This window comes from Euprymna scolopes, chromosome 7, assembly GCF_053919585.1.
Source record: "Euprymna scolopes isolate OS-2025 chromosome 7, ASM5391958v1, whole genome shotgun sequence".
In the NCBI taxonomy this organism is placed as follows: Eukaryota; Metazoa; Mollusca; class Cephalopoda; order Sepiida; family Sepiolidae; genus Euprymna; species Euprymna scolopes.
In genome coordinates this window covers 138,837,010-138,859,232 of record NC_136488.1, presented here as the reverse complement: position 1 = coordinate 138,859,232, position 22,223 = coordinate 138,837,010, and the positions used below count along the sequence as shown (strand labels likewise).

The 22,223-nt window shown below is 35.1% G+C and overlaps 1 long non-coding RNA gene and 1 pseudogene across 1 annotated transcript; one reads left to right on the top strand and one right to left on the bottom strand.

The window, feature by feature from the left end:
- The first annotated feature begins 178 nt into the window (after positions 1–178).
- On the top strand, positions 179–20,809 carry LOC145280249 (uncharacterized). Its single transcript, XR_013868593.1, has 2 exons — positions 179–410; positions 20,171–20,809. It is a non-coding gene; the product is annotated as an uncharacterized LOC145280249 (long non-coding RNA).
- On the bottom strand, positions 6,795–6,911 carry LOC145280656 (5S ribosomal RNA; annotated as a pseudogene).
- Positions 20,810–22,223: the final 1,414 nt, after the last annotated feature.

Here is a 22,223-nt window from a genome sequence, read left to right as displayed (position 1 = left end):
ATCTCTTCACGAATGCTTGTATCTGCTTCGCACTGACAGTTAGCATTAAGAAAACTAAGGTCATGTACGAGTACACTGTCGCTCCTGGTAATCTGCGTGTGAAACTTAATATCTTCGTCTATGGAAAGCGCCTGCGGACCTATATAATATTAAGAGTTTGAAAACGTGTATGATGACACCAGCATTATGACGTCATCTATTTCCGAATAAATTCATATATTTCTTTCTTCATAATAACTGAACATCGAAACCTGGTCTTGTGTTGGATTCAGTTCTCCTGTGGATTCACTTCGTGGATAATGACTGCGAGCGGGACAGGATACAGATTCGACGTACTTGAAAAGAAAGGGGATGCAATACAGATCTTAAAGTAGTTTAATAGAACGAGAATACAAAATACCAACTAAGAGGTAAGACTACACACACACACACACATGTAGTAAGTTATGAAAATATATATGGCAATTTAGATACAAAGAATAGTCTGCGTTTTATTCTCGTGAGAATTCGTCTGGCTTAATTGTCATATATATTTTCATAACTTATTACCTAGCTCTACCTATGTATTGAGCACTATTGAAGTAAATACTGAAAATTTACGTATAAATTATATCTTCTTATATCAATTTATGTAATTAAATAAAGTAATCATATATATATATATATATATATATATATATATATATATATATATATATATATGGTGTGTGTCTGTGTGTGTTATTTATTTTTTTATTTTGCCTGCGATATTTTTCACGAAAGAAACTACCTAAATGCTAATTGGGAGCAACTTTGTTTAATATGATTATCCGCGGACACGTGTTTCATTATTATGGTTGAACCATAAAAAATTAACAAGAAAAAATTATTCCTTGACGTCCTTATTGATACGTATAATAACCCTTTCGAAACATCTGTATATAAAACACAAACCAGCACCAATTCCACCCTCCTGAACTTCGAGAGCGAGTGCCAACAACAGTACAAGATAGCTATCATTAAACAATTATTAAATCGTGCAAAATTGATCTCCTATTGGAATTAATTTGTGTACAGCTCCTGCTGATTAGATTTGCTTTAACCCCTGTCAGCCCGTGGATTAGGGAAGCCATCCCCACACCTCTGGGAGTCACGTGAGGGGCTTTAGAAAACCCCTGCTCGCGCGCTTCGCGGCCTCTTTTTCATCTCATCCGGATCTGCGGATCACACACCCTCGACGGAAGCTCTGCCAGTTTTCCAATTGCTTTTCAACCAGCGTGAGTGGCAGTCAACTCAGGACGGAACCTGCTAGCCCTGTTTGTATTGCAACCGAGATATCACCAACGAAAAGGAGCCAGAACGAACGAAGCGAGGAAGCGCATGTCAACAATGTTACACGACTCATCTTCAGATAAGTCTAGCGGAATATGTTTTCGCAACAATTAACTATCTTCTCTTACTTCCATCCACTTAATTTGGTCGTTCTGTATTATTCTATCTTGTACATATGTGCATATTTTCTTTCTCATTAAAACTGTTAAATTGTTAATAACTGTGTTGTGTTCCTTCGCACATTGCCCTCGTCTTATTTCGGATTAAGGACTTATCGACATGTTCCCACATTCTCATGTGTGAGAGTTGAACTTTATTTCCAGGGATATACAAATCCCATCACTCCTCCTCCAGAAAATATAAATTAAAAATGTAAAACAGGTGTTCATCAATAATCATTTATCATACTATTGTTGATGAACAAATAAAACTAACGCTATAATTCCTACAAAACCCTAACAATAATATTAACCAGCACCATAACACCAACTATTTATATATATTTTACTAAAACCAAATGCAACTAAATTTTAGAGCTGAAGAAAGGAAAATTAAAATCATTATCCAAAGATACGTAAACTCCTGTTGATATCAACAGTAGAATTAAATTTATTATTTATTAGAAGTTTAGAACACAAAATCTCGTGGATAAAAACAACTCCTCTCCCGCTATAAAAAAAAATTAGAGTAAAGCGATTTTGTATTATGAGTTCAAATGCCCTCTAGGAAAATATAACTCTCAAAATAAGACTAATACTTACATTGGACATACAACGACAACGATGTCTAGCCGCCTCACTATGCATTTAAACAACACCAGCGCTATATATCAGTATTTAATAAAAGAACATATCTACCTCGTTCCAGTCTTAGACAAATCCATGTTGATTATGCAAAAATCGTAAAACATGAAAACAATTTTTTAAAGTATAAAAATTCTCGAGGTGTCTTACATTAGAACTCAGCGCTATTAATAACATCGCATTCGAGAAGGGCAACAATGTATTAAAATGTCTGTCGTAGTGCATAAACGATGCGTTTTGCTAATATTAGTCCATGGACATTTACATATATGTCTGGCTGGTGCTCATCTAGCTATATATAATAGACAGTTATTTCATTTATGAATGAATACGTGACACTTTGTTCATAATAAAGACTTTGATTATTTTACTATATACACTTCAACAAAATGACGGCGGTAGGGTTGGTGGCAGAGTGTGGGTCGCAAACTGTGTCAATCTGTGTTGCGCTTCTGTCCGTCTGACTGTTGCTTAGTTTCGTTCTTCTCTTTTTATTAGTATCACTTCGACCTGTTAACCTATTTTCTCGCCAGTTTGTTTATTGCACTTTTGCTGGTTTTTGGTCATACCCATGACCGATTGACGTCATGGATACAGGTCAGTAGGGGCGCCTCAGGAAGTAAATGATAAACTTACTTCACCCGGAAAGTTTCTTGCCTCACACCTGTCGGATGATTGTCAAGAATGCATTCTTGATTGGTACTTCTACTCGATTTCTAAGCAATGAGGAGACCAACTCTATGATATTAAAATTATGGGGTCAGTGTAATTACAAAAACAATTGGAAGGTTCTATTTATAGACAGAGATGATAGGAATTAACTAATCAAATGGAACAACCATCTGCTATCGACCAATCAGAAACCGGAATCACTCCATGAAACATACTGGACGTAGTCCTATCAAAAATCACCTTCTATGATTTGAAAACTTGGGATGAAATCATGGGACCTTGCAATATTTCAAATATCAAAACGTTGCCAAATATGGGTGACGGGATGAAAATAAAAACTTCTAAAAGCTTGACAAACTGCGACCTTTATACACAAGGAAAAATGTCTAAGTACCAAATCAAGATGCTAGAAATTTAAAAAGCCTATCACAGGTGTATTGGACGGTCCCGTGAAACCGATGGGTAAAAAAACACTTCCGGTATGCATTGAATTTTGTAGATTATTATAGACTAGCCTGTGTGCCCGGCGTTGCTCGGGTGTTTGAAGGTGTTAGGGTTAGGGTTGGGGTTAGGGTTAGGGTTAGGGTTGGGCAAAACAAGTAGTAGTAGGCAATCAGGACATGAAAAAAGTGACGTCTTTGCTGTTGCGTCCATCAGCAAACCGGAAGTTACCTATTAAGGCTAGTCAATCGAAAAGATGGGATGATTTTCGAAAATATCGGCGAAAAAAGCGACCCCTCCATGTAAAAAATGTGCCCAGTTGAAGGTAAAGCAATTAATGTTTTTTAGCCAATTTTTCGATATTTGTCTTCCTAAGGGATGAGCTTCAAAACAATACCGATCTCGTTCAAATCTGTCGCCTCTGTCGAAATTGTTAGGCAGACATACAAACATACATACATACATACACACACACATGCATAATACATTTAAACAGACAGGTGAGATTTATATTATAGATCGATAACTATTCCGATTTAGTGATGGTCTATTTCATAAAGTGCAGTAAAGTGTATTCGCTATAACCATGGAAGAAATTTAATAATAGAAACTTTAAACTTTTATCCATAATATCAAACATAGAAAATCAGCCCTCCTTCACCTCACAAAAACGGAATTGCTGAAAGATCGTGGCAGACACTTTTTGGAAGATGTCTACTTATTAAATTAACCCTCCCCCAAATACCTATGCATTAATGCCGGCTGCATATAGACGCAACCGGTCTTTTAACAAATGTATAAGAAACAAACCATATGAAACGTTCTGCGATAAAAACAAACATAAGCAGAATGCATGTATTTAGTTCGACTTGCTTCGCATCCAAAGATTCGGAAGAAAAAGTCTTTAATAGAATATATTTGTTGCTTTCAAGTCGGTTTTTATTTAACCCATAGTTGGGACCCTAACAGGTACTACCACTCCGGGTTAGAGTGGACCTGGGAGCAATGGCAATTAAAGGGTGGCTCCACACTCCCCAAAGCCTGCAAGGGGGGGCTCACCACTGGATATAGTTTAAGGTCATATCAAGGGCCGTATATTTTTGAGCTATAACAAAGGCGGTTCAAATATAAAAAGGGCCCTGTCGGTGGGGCATTAGAATACGCCGACTGCCCCCCTGCAGAGGGTAAAATTCCCTCAATGGGGGTCCTGGATATGACCTTAAACTATATCCAGCTTGTGGGCTTTGGGGAGTGTGGAGCCACCCTTTAATTACCATTGCTCCCAGGTCCACTCTGACTCGGAGTGGTAGTACCTGTTAGGGTTAAATAGAAACCGACGTAAAAACAAATATATTCTATTAAAAAAATGTTTCTTAAATCTTTGGATTCGGCATTAAATAACCCGAAAAGGGTTGATATGCCGTAAAACAAAAAAAAAAAACAACCAACCAACCAAATATAAAAAGAAACAAATATGTAAAATTTATTGACACGTTTTATTTTGAGAACGAAAACGAATTGTATGAAAGAGGACGAGTTTAATATTTCTCCAAATTCGTACATAAAGCGAGAAGAAGTAGGTGGATGTTGAAACAGTTGAAAATATTAATAATGATGATAACGATGATGCCGGTGCTGGTGTTAAAAAATACGTCAGAACAGTATCCAAAAAGAGACCCGATTTTTTTATTGGTTGAAAATTTCCACAATTATTAGATCGATTATTGCTATTCCATTGCTCAACGTTTTAAGGTATAAATAAAATGAAATTAATTTATTTTGATTATTTAAACCCATATTTTCTTGGACATTTAAACAAAATTAAAACAGAAATGACTTTCCTTTTTTTTTAATTTTTTATAAATCCCACCATAGCATGGCCATAGTTATCTCAAGACGCCAAAGGCTTTCTAATGTAATAGCTTCTTTCCTCGAACTGCTAGCCTTTGGAATTTCCTCCCTGCTTTCTGTTTCCATCATTGTACCAACATTAAGACATTTAGATGTAATGTAAACAAATATCTCGTTGCACAACTCTCCACTTAAGATGCCCCTCTAAATCTGACCTCTTATTATTGATACGGTATTCATCTTAGAAGGGTTAAACCGGCTCCCTCCATAGAGGGAAGATTCATGGGAATATCAAATTGACAAGCGGTCACCAGTCACTTGTATATCTCCGTTAAATTTTAGCAGTTCTTACAAAGTTCTCCTACATACAGCGCCTGGCATTCCCAAATGGTCACTCACCTGGTAGTGACCAAACTCAACGTTGCTTAATTTCGGCGATTCGGATGAGAACCGATGTGTCAACCCTAAGCGATCCCTAATAGGGATCTCCTGGTCACATACGCGTCAATCCTCGGGCACGAACCCCAATGTGACCTGTATTCGTCTTTCGGATTGATAGGTCGCTGCTTTGTCGATCTGTCACATTGATAATTAATCAGTTTCATTCACGAAAAAGAAAGACAGACTCGGTTATCTCTATTCTACTGGTTAATTCAAGATAGATATACACAATATAAAATGATATACAATTGTTCAGTTGTTGAATTTGACAACTGATTATTCTCGGTTTTGCGGTGGTGGCGGTTCGGGAAGAGAAGGGGCAACGACTCTTGGGTGTTCTCCAGGGGCTCTTTTAGGGCAAATAAAAACACTCCATTTTTTGGGACTATTTTACCATATTTGTCAAAAATTTTATGTGTATGCCTATTTAGCAGTTTTGCATGGTGCTAAACTCAAATTTACATATGTTAAGGCCTTTTGGAGCTAAATGGGGGGTGGCAAATGATGGACTTAGTCATTTATTTTTTTGGCATAGTGTAGAACTCAAATTTACATATGTTAAGGACTAAAACTACACTGTTTGTTCATTTTCACCAGGATTTGACGTCCACTGAGGACTTTTGGGGCTAAATGGGAGAGGACAATGCTGAACTTAGTCATTTTTTTATGCCTCGTTCACTGTGCACTCACGGGGGACCATGCATGCTTCACTTGTTTTTATCTGTTTCGACAAAAAAAAAACAGAGTTTAACAATTTGAACCCACAAATTTCTCGTTCAACTCAAAATCTTAATGCCTAGTTAACACCCAACTACCATTCAAAATGAACACCCACTCAAAGCCTCATTCTTTTTATACCAAATCTATGAATGATACTGGAAAAGTAGAACTATTTAGAGAGAGAGAGAGGGGGGAATATAGAAAGGGTGAAAGTCTCATCCTCGTTAAGCCTCCTCCAGTTGTGTCGACCATACGACGAAGCACACAAACTTATCCACGCCAGAGATCAATTGTTACACGCGCAACAAAGACCTGTCCGTTAAACACGTGGACCATGCACTCACACTGCATCAGCATTATTAGTCGCCCTGCTGTTTTTAACAGCGTCGGTGGCCACATCTCTCCAAATTGTAGACCCATGGTAGTCTCAGGAAGACAAGTAAAGACAAGAGTAGTTTCCCGTTGGTTTCCGTCTTGATTCGAGGGTTCATCTCTTTCACTGAGGTAAACGCGCCCCCCAGATACAAACTTGAAAATTTCTAAGACTCAGCAGGGTACATACAGCGCCTAGTCTTCCCAAATGGTCACCCATCTGGTACTGGCCAGGCTCATCGTTGCTTAACTTCGGTGATCTGACGAGAACCGGTGTGTCAACGTGAATGTGCCATATATAAAACAGCAACCGAGTAATAAAGTAGCAAGAAGAAGGCATGGTCGTCTCGCCAGAATTGCTCCATAAAAATATTGACTCTTTTAGCATTCCCGCGCATACTTTTTATGTCCACATAAGGAAGTTCTTTTGCCCATTGGCTGTAAAATTTTTAAGTCCGAGACTTATACAGAACAGCTACCCACCAAAGTTTTTTTAGTCTGCAGGACTTGTACAGAATAGCTACCCATCGGAAACGCTCCTGAAATTAAACCTGGCTTCAATTCAAGAATTTTCTGTAAGTAATATCAGGAACCGAAAGATAATGTACGAACGATACATCTTTATTGATAAATTCCTTTAGATCCACATTCTATTCGTCACCGTAATTGCTTTGAAAACTTCCGAAGCAATTTTTGCTTGGCTGAGGATCAGGACTAAACCAAAGGGAAATTACCTTGCAAGTTGCGCCAGTCTAGTTTGTCAAGCATCAACAACAGGGCAATCCATTGATCTCATGAGACTTATAAAGTCTAACCTGCTTTAATGCCTCTCAAGTCTTCCTTTGATATGCACTCTTCGTATCAAACCGCTTTGGTCGCCTCAAAAGCTGAAGAGTTGACACAAAATATGCGACAAAAAAAACAGACGAGGCTGCCGAGTGAAGAACACTTGAAAATGCAACAAAAAGCCTTGAATATATCTTTTAGTTGATCAGTAGCACGTCTGCGGTCATCTGCAAGCTGTTCATCGGCCATGTTTGTTGCCTTCTTGAGCAACTTTTAGCCTAGTTTTAATTCTGATACGATACTACAATTTCCCGACCTCACAGTCCGATCTAATCTAGAATTTAATGTCGCTTTATCTGCTTTATATACTAGGTTGAGTCACCGACTATAATCAACAACAGATGATAATATGAGATTTGACCTACACTTACAACGTATTCTAAACTACGGGTCTCGTCGGCTCGCGTTTTAGAGTTAAAAAAAATATCTGATCCTGAAAGCCATTAATATTTTATGGCAATCTTAGACGTTAAGTTACTTGATGTAATAAGATAGCAATAAAAACAAATGTATATTGGTGTTAGTCTTGAAAAAATAAAGGCTACATGTAGGAGGGAAAAAGTCAACACGGAAGGGGTTTCACAAGTTTGCATTTCTTGTAAAGAAAATACTATTAGGATGAGAAGGGAGTTCTTGCGGAATTATTAATTTTCATTTCAAATAATGTATTTTCAAAGAAGTTTCCGCTATATAATACCCTTACTTTATTTATTCATTTTAAAGAGCGTTTTTTTTTTTTTTTTTTTTTGCTCTATCGAATCGTTTAAATTACAATCGTTTTAAAACGTCGTCTTTTCAGAACGTTGAATGCAAAATGTCAAAAAAGCAAATTCACACAATTTTCTTATTTCGATTCAAGCTAGGCAGAAAAACTGCTAAAACAGCTCGCGATATCAAAGCGTTTAGTCCAGGAACCACTATTGAACGCACAACACAATGGTGGTTTAAGAAATTTCGTGACGGCGACAAGAGTTTTGAAGATGATAATTGTAGTGGTCGGTGATCGGATGTTCGCAACAATCAATTAAGAGTCTTAGTCGAAGCCAATCTACGCACGACTATTCGAGAACTTACTTTTGAATGAGTCGTAACGTATACGACGATTCCCAACTACTTGAGAGAGATTGGAAAGACAAAAAAGAACTTGATAAATGGGTGTCTCATGAATTGAACCACAACCAAAAAGAAATGCTGTTATGAAATGTCATCTTCCCTTCTTTTACGCAACAAGAACGACCCGTTTCTTGGCCGGGTTGTGACTTTGCAATGAAAAGTTTTTTTTTTTGTTTGTTTGTTTTTTTTTGTTTTTTTTTTACAAGTTTAGACGCCGACGGAATTCCACGGCACTTCCCGAAACCAGCGTTGCACCAAAAGAGGAGCATGCTGACTGTTTGGTGGTTCTGTCACCGATCTTATCTATTACAGTTTTTTTTTTAATGCAAGCGAAACCATTACGGCTGAGAAGTATTGTCAACAAATAGATGAAATGCATTAGAAACTTCGACAACAACATCCAGCATTAGTCAACAGAAAAGGCCTGATCCTCCTTCACGATAATGCACGACTGCACGTTGCTAAACCGACCCTACTGAAGTTGAACGAATTGGGCTACGAAACTGCCTCATCCGCCATACTCTCCAGACCTCTCACCTACCGACTACCACTTTATCAAGCATCATGATAAGTTTCTGCGTAAGAAATGCTTAAAAAGCCTAAGTGATAACAAAAACACCTTTAGCGACCCAATCGACACCAGAACGCAAGATTTTTACGTTAATGGCATAAATGCGTTTTCTTTGCGCTGATAAAAGTGCGTTGATTTTGATGGTGCTTTATATATTAAGTTTCATGTCTGTAGACCAAAAACTGGCAGAGGTGTTTGGTAGGAAAAATTTTGGAAACAATACAATATATTCATACATAAATATATATGCAACGAGGTTTGTGTCTACTATAACCCTTTTGCGCAAATATTACGCAAGTATATATGATGTAGAATATCTGCAGGAATATAATTACACGTAATAGTTAAAGATGATCATCCCATAAGAAAACCGAAAAATAACTAATAGGGAATTAATTAAAATGAATGTTTAACAGAATATGCAAATTAGTTAAATCTTTTGCAAATGAATGCAATTTCACAATCCATATATGAAAAAAAAAAAAAAAAGAAAAAAAAAAGAAAAGAATTTGTATTTTCTTTTTAAATAAATAGAAAAGAGGCTTGCCTGTTTTCTGTTGTTCTTGGCCTTCGAGCCAGGATCAAAGTGTGGTATCTATCCGGCAAATACTGCAAGCAAAGACCATATGTGGGGGCAACCCCACATATAAGACCTTGGTCAATGTAGGGGCAACCCTTCATACCAATTGTCACTATCCAACTCCCCTACTCCCCGGGGAGTTGGTCCCCATTTCCCCTTCACTCCGCACATTAAAAATCGGCCTTGTGCCTAATTTGCTCGGTGGGGGAACAAATAAATATCTTGCCTTTTTTCTGTTGTTCTTGGCCTTCGGGCCGGGATCAAAGTGTAGTATCTGCAGATGCTGCACTTAAGATAATTTGTACCAGTCAATGGAGGGGAAACCCTCTATACTGGGACAATTATTATTTTTTGTAACCAGAATGCCCCCTTTTTGCCTACTTTTAGGGGAGCTGGTTTTTATCCCACATTAAAAACGGCCTTGTGCCAGTTTGCTTTGGTGGGGAAGCAAATAAATACATTAAATAAATTTAAAAAAAAGGGTTTTAAAACTATATAAAAAAGCTTATTTGCTTTTTTATATTTTTTTATCATTCGTTGGAAAACCATTTAGTCAGTAAGTCATTTAATAACCTTCAATCACTGCATCAACTTGTTCTCTTGAATGCACTATAGTACCAGTAATAATTTATTTTTTTAAGGGATCATCAGTTGTTTACCATGAAACACTGTTTCGGGGATTTAAAAAGAAAACAGTATATTAAACCATGGCTTAACCTGCCTTAATCTCAAGAACAAAAAAAGTTACAGATATTAGATTTAGTTTCCTACTCTTAATTTGTCAAGCCTATTCATGTTACAAAAATGTCTTCCTTACCTGTGAGATTCGTCTGTTTCCAAATTCAAAATGAATATATTTTTTAATTTACCAGCGTTGTATTTATACGACGAGGATTATTCCATTTTAATACCTTTCACCCCTAATATGATTAGAACTTTACATATTTGCATTCTTATTTATTTAAAATTAAAAATATATAAAAGTTAATATATATATATATATATTCATATATATATATATATATATATATATATATATATATATATTCATATATGACTAAGTTCAGCATTTGCCCCCTCCATTTAGCCCCAAACGTCCTCAAGGGACGTCAAATCTTGGTGAAAAAGAACAAACGGTGCAGGTTTACATATGTAAATTGGAGTTATGCACCATGCAAAAAAAGAAATGACTAAGTCGATCATTCCCCCCCCCCTCATTTAGTCCCAAAAGTCCCCAAGGCCTTAACATATTTAAAATTGAGTTCAGAACTATGCAAAACTTCTACACAGAAATGTTTGGACAAATATGGTAAAATAATCTAAAAATATGAAGTATTTTTATTAGTCCTAAAAGAGCCCCTGGGGCACACCCAAGAGTTATCGCGGAGTATAGACAGACAAAGTTATATAGAAATCAGTTAACTACAACTTTTTTAGAAAGTTTTAAGATCCACGGCATAAATTTCTTTTTAATAAGCACAAAAGTGTTAATTTTAGCCATTTTAACCCGAAAGGCACCTCTAGGAGGGCAACCGCAGTTTTTTCCGGAAAATCTCTTCTGTTACTTTGTTGCTCACATCATGTTTAATGTTTGTGCAAAATGTCAAAAAATCCCAAGGCGTAGTTATTGAGAAAAGTGCGAACGGACGAACGGACGAACGGACAAGTGTAAATTTACGGGTCTATCCTCCTTTTGTTGAGTGACCAATAAAAAGAGTTCACGTGCTTTACCGTTTGGCTCGGATGTAGTTTCTGGTTTTGGTTTTCGTGAAAATGTAACCGTAAACAGCTCGATTATTTGACAAACACTTTGTGTTCAGTAATTTAATCAGCTGAATATCTTGTGCATTTATAGTAACACGAGAATACGCAGTTTGCTTTTTGGCTCTGGGAATTCAAAAAACTGTACTGTACTATACTGTACTGAAGCGGCACTCGCCCTAGACAAGTTGTACCGGCTTCCTCCAAAGGAGAAAGTTCCATGGCAGTATGAAATTCACAAGTGGTCCCCAGTCGCACGTATATCTCCGTTAGGGGAAATGAAGACGTTAGGTTTTTACAGCATTTTCAGGGAGGTGTCCATGTCCTCCTACATACAGCGCCTGGTATTCCTAAATGACCATCCATCTGGTACTGACCAAGCTCAACATTGCTTAACTTCTGTGATCACACTAGATTATGCCATACCAAAAGAACACAATTCATTCAAAATACGTTTTCCTAGCCAGAAACCCGTTTGAGCAAGGATTAAAATAAGTTAAAATGGGACAGAAGTCCCTGGGGATAATATTTGTATAATTACTTGAGATAAAGTTTGCTTCCTGGACAAACCGGTAGCTTTAAGGTTGTCAGAAACCCTTAATCCTCCGTTATTCAAAGTTACTAACCAGACTAGCAAATAGGATTGAGTTTAGTTCCTCCATCAAGTGGTTTCATGCCTTGTTTTGGAAAGGGGTCCGTTAAAATACGAAACTTACAGAGAGAGGGTTCTAGCATCAATCCTTATAGACTCTTTGCCCATTTTGATGGTGATGATATCGCCTAGGAACAGATAGCAGATGTCCCGATTTAGATCCTTCTACATTCTTGAGACGACATTTTGTAGTCGCTAAATGGAATTTTCAGATAAAAAAAAAACAATGGTTTCAACTGATTTTTTGTCAATTCTAATAAGTTACAATGGTAACTTCCAAATTATGCAGCCGAAATTACCTGAATATTACTGAATTGTTAAAAAATAACTTTAATCGTGTTAGTAGGTGAAAATTGGCCGCCATCTTTGTTTAATTCGAACGGAAAATTACCTCCCTGTTGAACTCTCCTGTGTTTTATGATCGTTTTCATCAAATTCTATTTTTTATTTTCTTTAATAAAAATTTTTTTACCGCATCAATTTTCGAGATTTTTAGATATAATCATCTTAAAAATACGAGGAATATGTAGATGCCATTGTTTTCATGTGAAATTCAGTTTTAAGATTTCCGAAAATATCGTCTCAATTCTGTAGAAGTGCAAAAAAAATCATTTAATCGCACTATATAAGTGGATGGGAGAAATTTATGACGACACTCTCAACACAGAAATCTTTTTTCTTTTTTTTTTTCAAATTTTCATCTAGTTTCCCTGACAAATAATATCCTATCTGAGAACTTATTGTTTAAACACCCTGGCTTAACAATCACAGACAACATTAATTTGAATACATTCAGGACATTACCAAGGCTTGTAAGGGAGGTTCTTTCTACTGTAGTAGAAAGTTACACCTGAGAATATCATGTATCAATACGAAGCTACCATTCGCCATGCATGGATTATTGTTGTCACATCTGGGCAGGTGTATCTACCATTAGTCTCTCTTCTTAGTCAGGATCAAAAAAAGAGTCTCACACCTTATAGGTTTCGCACTATTGGTTAAGCTCCAACCTCTGTCCAATCACCGCAATGTTGCATCCCTTGTGTCCCTGTTTTACAAAAGGGTTGGGTTCGAGACTCCTAACAAACGGTTCCCCAGTTCGATACAAAACACCTGATGAAGGACGGAGGGCAAAACGGCCGAAACGTTGTGACGATAACAACCAAGATGAGGAAGTCAGTCCGACAATCTCAATCAATGAAAACACCTCATCTCAAAAATACAGACAATTACTAATAGGACTTTTACCCCTCGACGTAGATACCTCCGAAAAACTCGTTAAGCAGCAAAAACACACCATTTTACTGTTGAGATCCCCGGATGTCGAAAAAACCTTCTACTCAAATAGTTTTTGCCTTTGAACATCTAAACTTTAGAATCCGCTCCATTTTTTTTTCTTCTACCCTGACTGTATTAACATACAGAAGTTTAAATGTAATGTGAACAGACATCTCGCTCATCTCCTCACGTAGTGCCCTGTAAATATGGTGTAAGAAATTCTCTTACTCGTTTTTGCCTATGGCAGAATGAAAGAGACACAGAAAAGCAACAAAGGCTCACTTTAAATTCAAGAATAATTTTATTTACAAAAGGGTAAAAAAGGAGTCCATATTGCAAAAGAGTGCCCTCTTCAGCTTCTGCCAAATGGCGGGTAGTTCTTGCCTTGAAAGGCGAAGGTAGTTTTCTTCTTGTTGAAGATGCTGGTAGAATCGGCCGCTCGTAGAATTGGTTGAGGATTCTCGAAATCCTTCCAGACTGTCGATACGAACAACGCACTTTGCGATCGATGTTCATAAAATAATATGCCCCCTTGCGGGCAATGATAATGAAGTAATTATTCCGTAGAACATTTTAGCCTCTGGCTAGTATCCGCATTTAAATGAGCGGAGAAATAAATGGGGTAGAATCCTGCCTTAGTTCATTAGGCACGGAGCGAATTACGCGCGTCGGTCTTTTTCGACGCCGAGTTGAAATCTGTTTTTTGAAACACAAAATTCCCGCCACTTCTGAATCCTCCGCAGCAACTGGACAACGCAATACCATTGGTCGAAATAATCGCGTGATTTACAATCACGCGGTTATCGCCCTTGCATTCTGAAATTTCTAACAATGGTCGCAAGTAATAGCCCTTTACGTCGAAATAGCAATATGTCTTGCTTGGGGTTAAACTAAAGTAAAAAGAAAATCCCTCTATATCTTTGTCATTTTTTAAACCATCATTTCTCCTTATTTACTTGAAATATTGACATAAAGTAATAACAACCATAACAATAGAAATATAAAAACGCTTTCTGTAAACTATTCGATGTTTATTGGTTGAAATACTTAATACTGATTGACCAGTTTTATAAAAATACTTAATCACTGTTGGTTACGGAAACTTGAGTTTAACTAATTTAGAAATAGTTATTTTTGTGGGGATAGCACCTTGCTACACAAGCGTCAACCCAAACGCAACCAGCACTTAGAGACTCAACTTTGCCCACGGACCGATGCCAGTCACAACACTACTACACAGACTCTTTGCAGGCAAAATAAATCTATCTTTGGTGACTGCATTCCGGTAGACGACACAAGACACGGTGATAAACTACTAAATATAGAAATAGCTTATACACATGTTCTTATTAAACTCATTTACACACAAATTCACACACCTTGAACGCGCTGGACTATTTATTTTTGGTGTTTTATCACGTCGTAAATAGAATTGATATATTTATGTATAGGTTGACTTTGTCACTTTTTATCTTGCGTTTTCTTTTCCGGGTTCATTCGTTCTTCTTGTGAAAAAATATGGATTTAAATAAACTTTAAAGTATATTAGCTGTGGATCTAATAGACTGCCCTACCCTAAGTCTATTGGGTTCTCCAATCCTAGGTCAGATGTGTCTTTTTATATAGATAATTTCGCGTAAACAGGCCCTAACTTACCTTTTTTTGTGTTCTATGAATTTTAAAATAGATGACGTCACAAATGACGAATGACATAAAAAAATGGCGAATGAAAGTAGAAAGGCGTAAATATAGGAAAAGAAAAAGAACGAAGAAAAAAAGAAAGACGTGAAAGAGAAAGATAGAGAAAAGAGAAGGGGAAAAATAGCGAATAAAGGCAGTTTATATCTATTTTTCGGCATATAAGACGACCGTCAGATAAGACGAGGTACAAAATCGGAGCAAATTTTCATAATTTTATCTTATATTGGTTGTATAAGACGATTGTTAAATCATGAAACCATGTTTGCTTAACCTAGGTTAGAGATTACAACACCCGGTATCTTATGAAATATTGGTTTTTAAAGGTGTATTTTTTTTAACTTTAAGGTTAGTCTTATACGCCGAAATATACGGTACATACAATGAGACACATGGTTATTAATAGGGCTGTGACAACAGCATATTCTTTTCATTATTTCGACTCTTGAGTATATATCCGTTAATATGTTATATGATTTTTATATAAACTGATGTGGTTCTTGGTTGATTGACTGTGTCTTACTGTGTCGGGTATATGCTTGAGAGTCAAAAGAATGAAAAGAATATGCTGTTGTCACAGTTCTAGTCATTAAATAGGGAGAATTGGAGTTCTGTAGGTTTATCTTAGTCATTTATTTTCTGAATCGACCCGAAGGGAATAGAGGTAGTCATTTTTTTTTTTTTGCACCTTTCACGGACCGTACCCGTTGTTATAAACAAGTGTATTATCGATAAATAGAAACAAATAAACACACACAATAACATTGACGTGCTGATGAGCAAAATGGCGGCTGTTCGACGATATATGTTTTTTCTTCTCTACACATTTGTCATTAAGTGAGGTGTTACTTCTAAGAAAAAAAAATTCCTTTGGGCAAATATAGCCGGTGAACCAAAGCATATGAGATTAAAACTATTGCACTTAAAAAAGGATGAATAGAATCTTAAACGGATCTCTCGTTTGGAATATATGAGATAGCGAGTGAATGCCTGACATCCGGTAGGATGTCCCATCCCCAGCTTAAACAAAATGATTAAAAAAATTGAAAGAAAATCAATTGCAACACATTCACCGACAATCTGTAAAAACTATTACACCCTCCCAAGTCTTTTTCAGTGTGTGTGTGTGTGTGTGTGTGTGTGTGTGTGTGTGTGTGTGTGTGTGTGTGTGTGTGTGTGATTTGTCATTTCACATAATAGGATGTCTTTTGGGCCTTCATTCGAACTTAAAATAATTAAATCCATTAAATGTTTTCGCGTTTTTTCTTTCCCAGTTCAAATATATTATATCGACAATCTGAAATAGAAAAAAAAAGCTTCTGACATCTTTGTATACGCCAGTTATACGTGATCTGATTATAAAAACAAATGCAACGTAATCGTTACATGACAACACTCGCAAGGAAACAAAAACAAGCAAAGAATTCGAATCCTCTTTTTCAGTTGAAGCAACGGACATTTATTTACAGGTACTTCCAGAATAACGCCTTGTCTCTTATTCAAAGGTCTTCTCGTACAAGACTATGTCATGTCGAACAGGATGTACCCTCTCTTTGTCCGATCATGTTTAGGTCTTTCCCTGTCGCTCTCGGTCCACATGTGTAACACGTCTATTTCTGCTCTCCAGTGCCTCGAACATGTCTTGATTCCTCTACGTTTCGAACATGTTTCAAATACCTGCTTCTCTGAACACGTGTTTCCTTATATATCTCTGATGTGACGTCATTGTGCCTTGCCCGGGCGTAAAATACGCTTAAATATATTTTAATTTGCCCACATTCGAATATATTATTATAGAGTCGTGATTTCAAAAGTAAAAAAAAAAAAATATTTAGATGCCATCAGCTCGAATCCGAAAGCTAAACTGTAACATTCAAAGCTGTTGACGTTACCACTATACTAACGAGACACGCATATCAACTGATTAAAAATTAAAAAATAAACTCCGATGAATGCTCAAAATGTTTAACGATTTTTTTAAATTTTGACTTATTTTTGATTCCTTAAAACTATTTTAACTGTCTAAAGACCCATAAAAATAATTGTCTGTAAAAAATCCAATCATTTGAGGCCCCTACCTCCGCTCTTCAACTTTTAGTTTCGGAGGAGATAAAGTTTAAAAATATGTATATATATATATATATATATATATATATATATATATATATATATAGATATATATTAAGTAATGTGATTGATAATTTAAAATTTAAAAATCAAATTATAATTAAATTAAAAATCCGTTTCATAAGAAGGAACAACAACAAAATCAATCATCTGTACGATCGTTTCGGAAAACAGTGCTTTTTATTGTGGTAGACATCAAGTTACGGACAAAAATTATTACATATAGTTTTTTAATAAGCAAGGTCTCCTCGTCAGCAAATTTTGAAGGGTTATTATTAAATTTAAAAGACACCATAAATAAACCTAGCATTAAAAGTAAGGCTGATGTATCTTTTAATTTTTCGCCCTTTGAAATCAGGAACTATGGTTAAAATACTCATTTAGATGTTTGCTATAGCTTTTTACCTTATTGTTGTTCATTCTTATGAAACGGATTTTTAATTTAATTATAATTTGATTTTTAAATTTTAAATTATCAATCACATTACTTAATATTGAATTAGCTCTAGGATATTTACCTATCGAGCTTATTATATATCTAAATTACAACGAGCACTTTTTCTTTCCTGTATTTTAATTAAACTAGTAATTTCACTGTTACATTAAAATACACTCAGCTCTTTAGACTATTGTTCTAATCTCCTTTAAATTATATATATATATATATATATATATATATATATATATATATATATATATATATATATATATATACTTCAGAATAAAATTATCCAACAATCAGTTGTTATGGAAAGCTGTGATTATAAGTTTTACAAGATATTACTGGCAGTAATATTCTATATGTATTATCCCACCTAAATAAGAATTGCTCGATATACAAGATAGAGAAAATAAATCAAATTTTTAGTCATTCAATAAATTTAAAAATTTATGACGTTAAATGTTTGAGTTTCAGATCAAAAGATTTTTATTATTCTATGTAAGATAAAGAATACATTAGACATATTTTAGCAATAATCAGGCAGTAAATAAGGAAAGTTTACTAGACAAAAGCAAATGTAAACTTCAATCTAATACAACTATTAATATTTATATATTAATCCCAACCAAATAAAAGAGGCTTAATAGAAAGTAGAGCTTAATACAAGAAGCATAAATCAAAAGCTAAAACCAGCAAATTTTTAGCTTTGCTATGTGTACAAATTTGCTAATGTATTTCTTTCCTCGGAAGAGAAAACTTTTGCATTCTTTGAAACTCCACGGAATATAGATTTATTAAATAACTTTGTTTGGGATATTCCATCGAAAAATAAACGTTATATATATATATATATATATATATATATATATATATATATATATATATATATATATATATATATATCAAACAAAAACAAAACGACCTAATCTTAATCGGACGTTTAGCGCGTTTAATTTTTTTGTTTTTTTTGTTTGTTTGTTTGTTTGTTTGTTTGTTTTTTAGGTGAAATGCAAGTAATTTCACGGTATCGTTCGAATAATAAATTGCAACTAAGAAAATGTTTGTTTATTTGTGGGAAGTACTAATAAATAAAGCTCATAGATTCCGCGGTTAGCGTTGTCAGAACCGGAAGTGAAATACGAGTAGTAACGCAGTTTGCGTTCGACGTAAAAAAAAAAAAAAAAGAAGCAAAACGGCAAAAAGATAATGTTAATCGGACCGTAATTCATTTTTTCTTTTTTTTTCTATTTGTTTTTTGTTTTTGTTTTTTTTTTGGTTTTTTTTTTGGTTTTTTTTTGTTTATTTTTATTAGAGAGAAGGGGAAAAATAGAATAAATAAGGGGAAAAATGGCTTTAATAACCCTTTATGATTCCAAACCGGTGTTTAATCCTACTGTTCCTTGTGGACGCGTTCTCAGCTGTGTTATGTGATAGCAGGAGTAGTAGGAATTTAATAGAGAAAGGATTTTACTTCCATTGATTATAACCGATTTTGGCAGTGAACTCTCACCGGAAAAAATGTAGGAATGTACGGTTATCGAGGAAGTATAAGGGTAATAGGCCTATAGTACATCTCAGATCCTGTGCTGCAGTTTGTGCACATTACATTTGCATGTAATTTCTTTATTTTTAATCCTATTAAGGTCCAACTCACACGGGAAAAAATGAGTTCATTTTATTTATATAGAAGATAGAAGATAGAAGATAGAAGAAGATAGAAGATAGATAGATGGATAGATGGATGGAAGATAGATAGAAATAGATAGATAGATAGATAGATAGATAGATAGATAGATAGAAGATAAAAGACAGATAGAAAAAAAGATAGATAGATAGAAAAAGAAGAGAATAGAGAAGAGATACACAGATAGAAAATAGATAGAGAGATAGATAGAAGATAGGAAATAGATAGAAAAGAAGATAGATAGATAGATGGATATATAATAGAAGATAGAAGATATATATATATACATACATATATATATATATATACGTTTCTTCTCATAGTAAAGTATGTTTTTGAAATGATATTTCACTGTTTGTGTATTCCAATCTTTTTTTTAGAAGCTCAATGTATGTTAAATCTAACAACAGAGCATATACAGAAGAATAAACGCATAAGATCCAAACAGCTCTTCCAGCATGTTAAAATTTCGGTACATTTTGTTACAAGTTTGTTTCGTTATGCAGAAACAATCGGTTATTTTTATGTCAATACTGACTCTTTTTATTGTGCATATAGTCCTCATAAAAAATAGAAATTCTTTACTCAGAAAGAAAAACATTTATGACAATAAAATGTCGCAAGTAGATAGATAGATAGATAGATAGACAGACAGACAGACGGACAGGCAAATAGATAGATAGATAGATAGATAGATAGATAGATAGATAGATAGATAGATAGATAGATAAGATTAGGTAGATTAGATAGATGTGATGTTATATTTTATATCGTGTAATTTATCCTATTTCTTTTATGTTTTTTCAGGATGAATAAGGGATTTCTTTGTAAACGATATCCACCAGAGTCAAACGTACATCATTGCAGAATTGATGAAGATCACCTTTTTGGAAAATGTCGATGTAAGTCATTCCTATTTCGCTTAAGATTGGTTGAGGATGAATGCTATCGCTCTGCGCCAAATCTACATCATTACTTCAGCGAAACAGGCCACGGTTTGTCGAAGGAAAGCTCTCCACGTCACACTACGAAAGCTGCCAGCATGAAACCGCAAGTAACCCGCCAGAACAGCGACAGCTGCTATGAACACTATGCATTACACCTGCCCGGATATGTGATTCTGGATGACAACGATTATCGTAGCGAATGTGAAACGATATTAAAACCGATAAAACCACGGTCGATGGAGCCTAGCATTAACAAACAAAATGAGCCAATTCCTGCATTAAAGCGTAGCAAAACGTGGAAGAAAATGTTGTGCCGGCTCGGAAAATCATTTATCAGACGTCGCTTTGTGTGTGAATATCCTAGGTATGGCATTAAAATACCTATGGTGGTGAGGACCCAACACAAACATAACGCTGCCTAAATGTCAGCAATTTGAAAGACTAAAATAAATTAACTAATAAACGAAATAAAAGAAAACAAATTTAAAGAAACACTAAATATATCTAATATCTAATATATAAAAGGTAAAGTGTGTGTGTGTGTTTGTATGTCTCGGAAAATCTTTCCACACACGCGACGGATCCTTACGAAATCGGTATCAAGCCCGATCCTTTGGACGACAAATATCGAAAACTTGGCCAAAGACATTAATTTCCTCACCCTCAACTGGGAAGTTTTTTTACAAGTAGAGGTTCGTATTTTGCGTCGCCGTTTTGCAAGTCATCGTGTCCTTTCGATTGACTACGCTTATTTTCCACGTTCACGACTTCCGGTGTCAAAACAAACATCGGCTAAGACGTTAAGTTTTTTTTTCCTCCTTCGCGTTACGGGTTCGAGCCTGTCTGCCTACCACCATTTTTTTTAAACCTCTCTTCACCCAAACTGCCTACTGTTGTTTTTATCCCCCCTCACTACTACCACTTTTATATCTCCCCCCCCCTGGGCTCCTTACTACACCTACACAGACCCGGACAACGCCGAGTACCCCCGCTTATAAAAAAATAAAATCAATCGAATATAGGTCAGCTTTCATATAAACAATTGCATTTATTTAAAAACAATTTACAACTTTGCAGGTAAAATATTTTTTATTCGTCAGCCTAATTCAAATATTTTTACACTGCTGTGATGTAAACGACAGTGCCATCTTAACACTGCCCACTACTTTCAGGCAAAGTTAAACATAATGTTAATTTGCAGATGCACGATATTTCACTTTTGGGTTTGACAAAAAAAAAAAAAAAAAAAAAGAGCACGTGTTCACACACGTTTTCTAAAGTAATGAAATTAAATGATTGCTTACGTCAAATGCGTTTTTCTGCGGTTACGTTTTCTGTTTGTTTCGAAACCAAGACATGGACCAAATGCATAAAGATCCAAGGGAGATCACTCTGCTTCATGAAGTAATATATATATTGTAGTAACGAATATAATAGCAAAATTAAAATGCATTTTCACACTTATATTTAAAATTTATATACTTGTAACATGTATATATATATATATATATATATATATATATATATAAATTTATTTAAAATTTATATATATATATATAAAATTTATTTAAAATTTATATACTTGTAACATGTACGTATGTATCTGTATATATATATATATATATATATATATATATATATATATATATATATATATATATATAAAATGAAAATTACAATTGAATTTACCAAAGTGATCCAAGATGGTAAATTATAAATATTAAAGAATTAATATTTATAAAATTATCTCAGCCAGATATAAAAGCTCGATAAAACCAAATAGGAAATAAAGCTTATAATATGAGCAGACAGTTAATAAAATATGTTAAAAAACACTTTGAAATGAGTTAAAAACATATTTAATCTGAAAAGGAAACACTAGATAAATGGATAGTCCTTAATCCGCGGAGTTT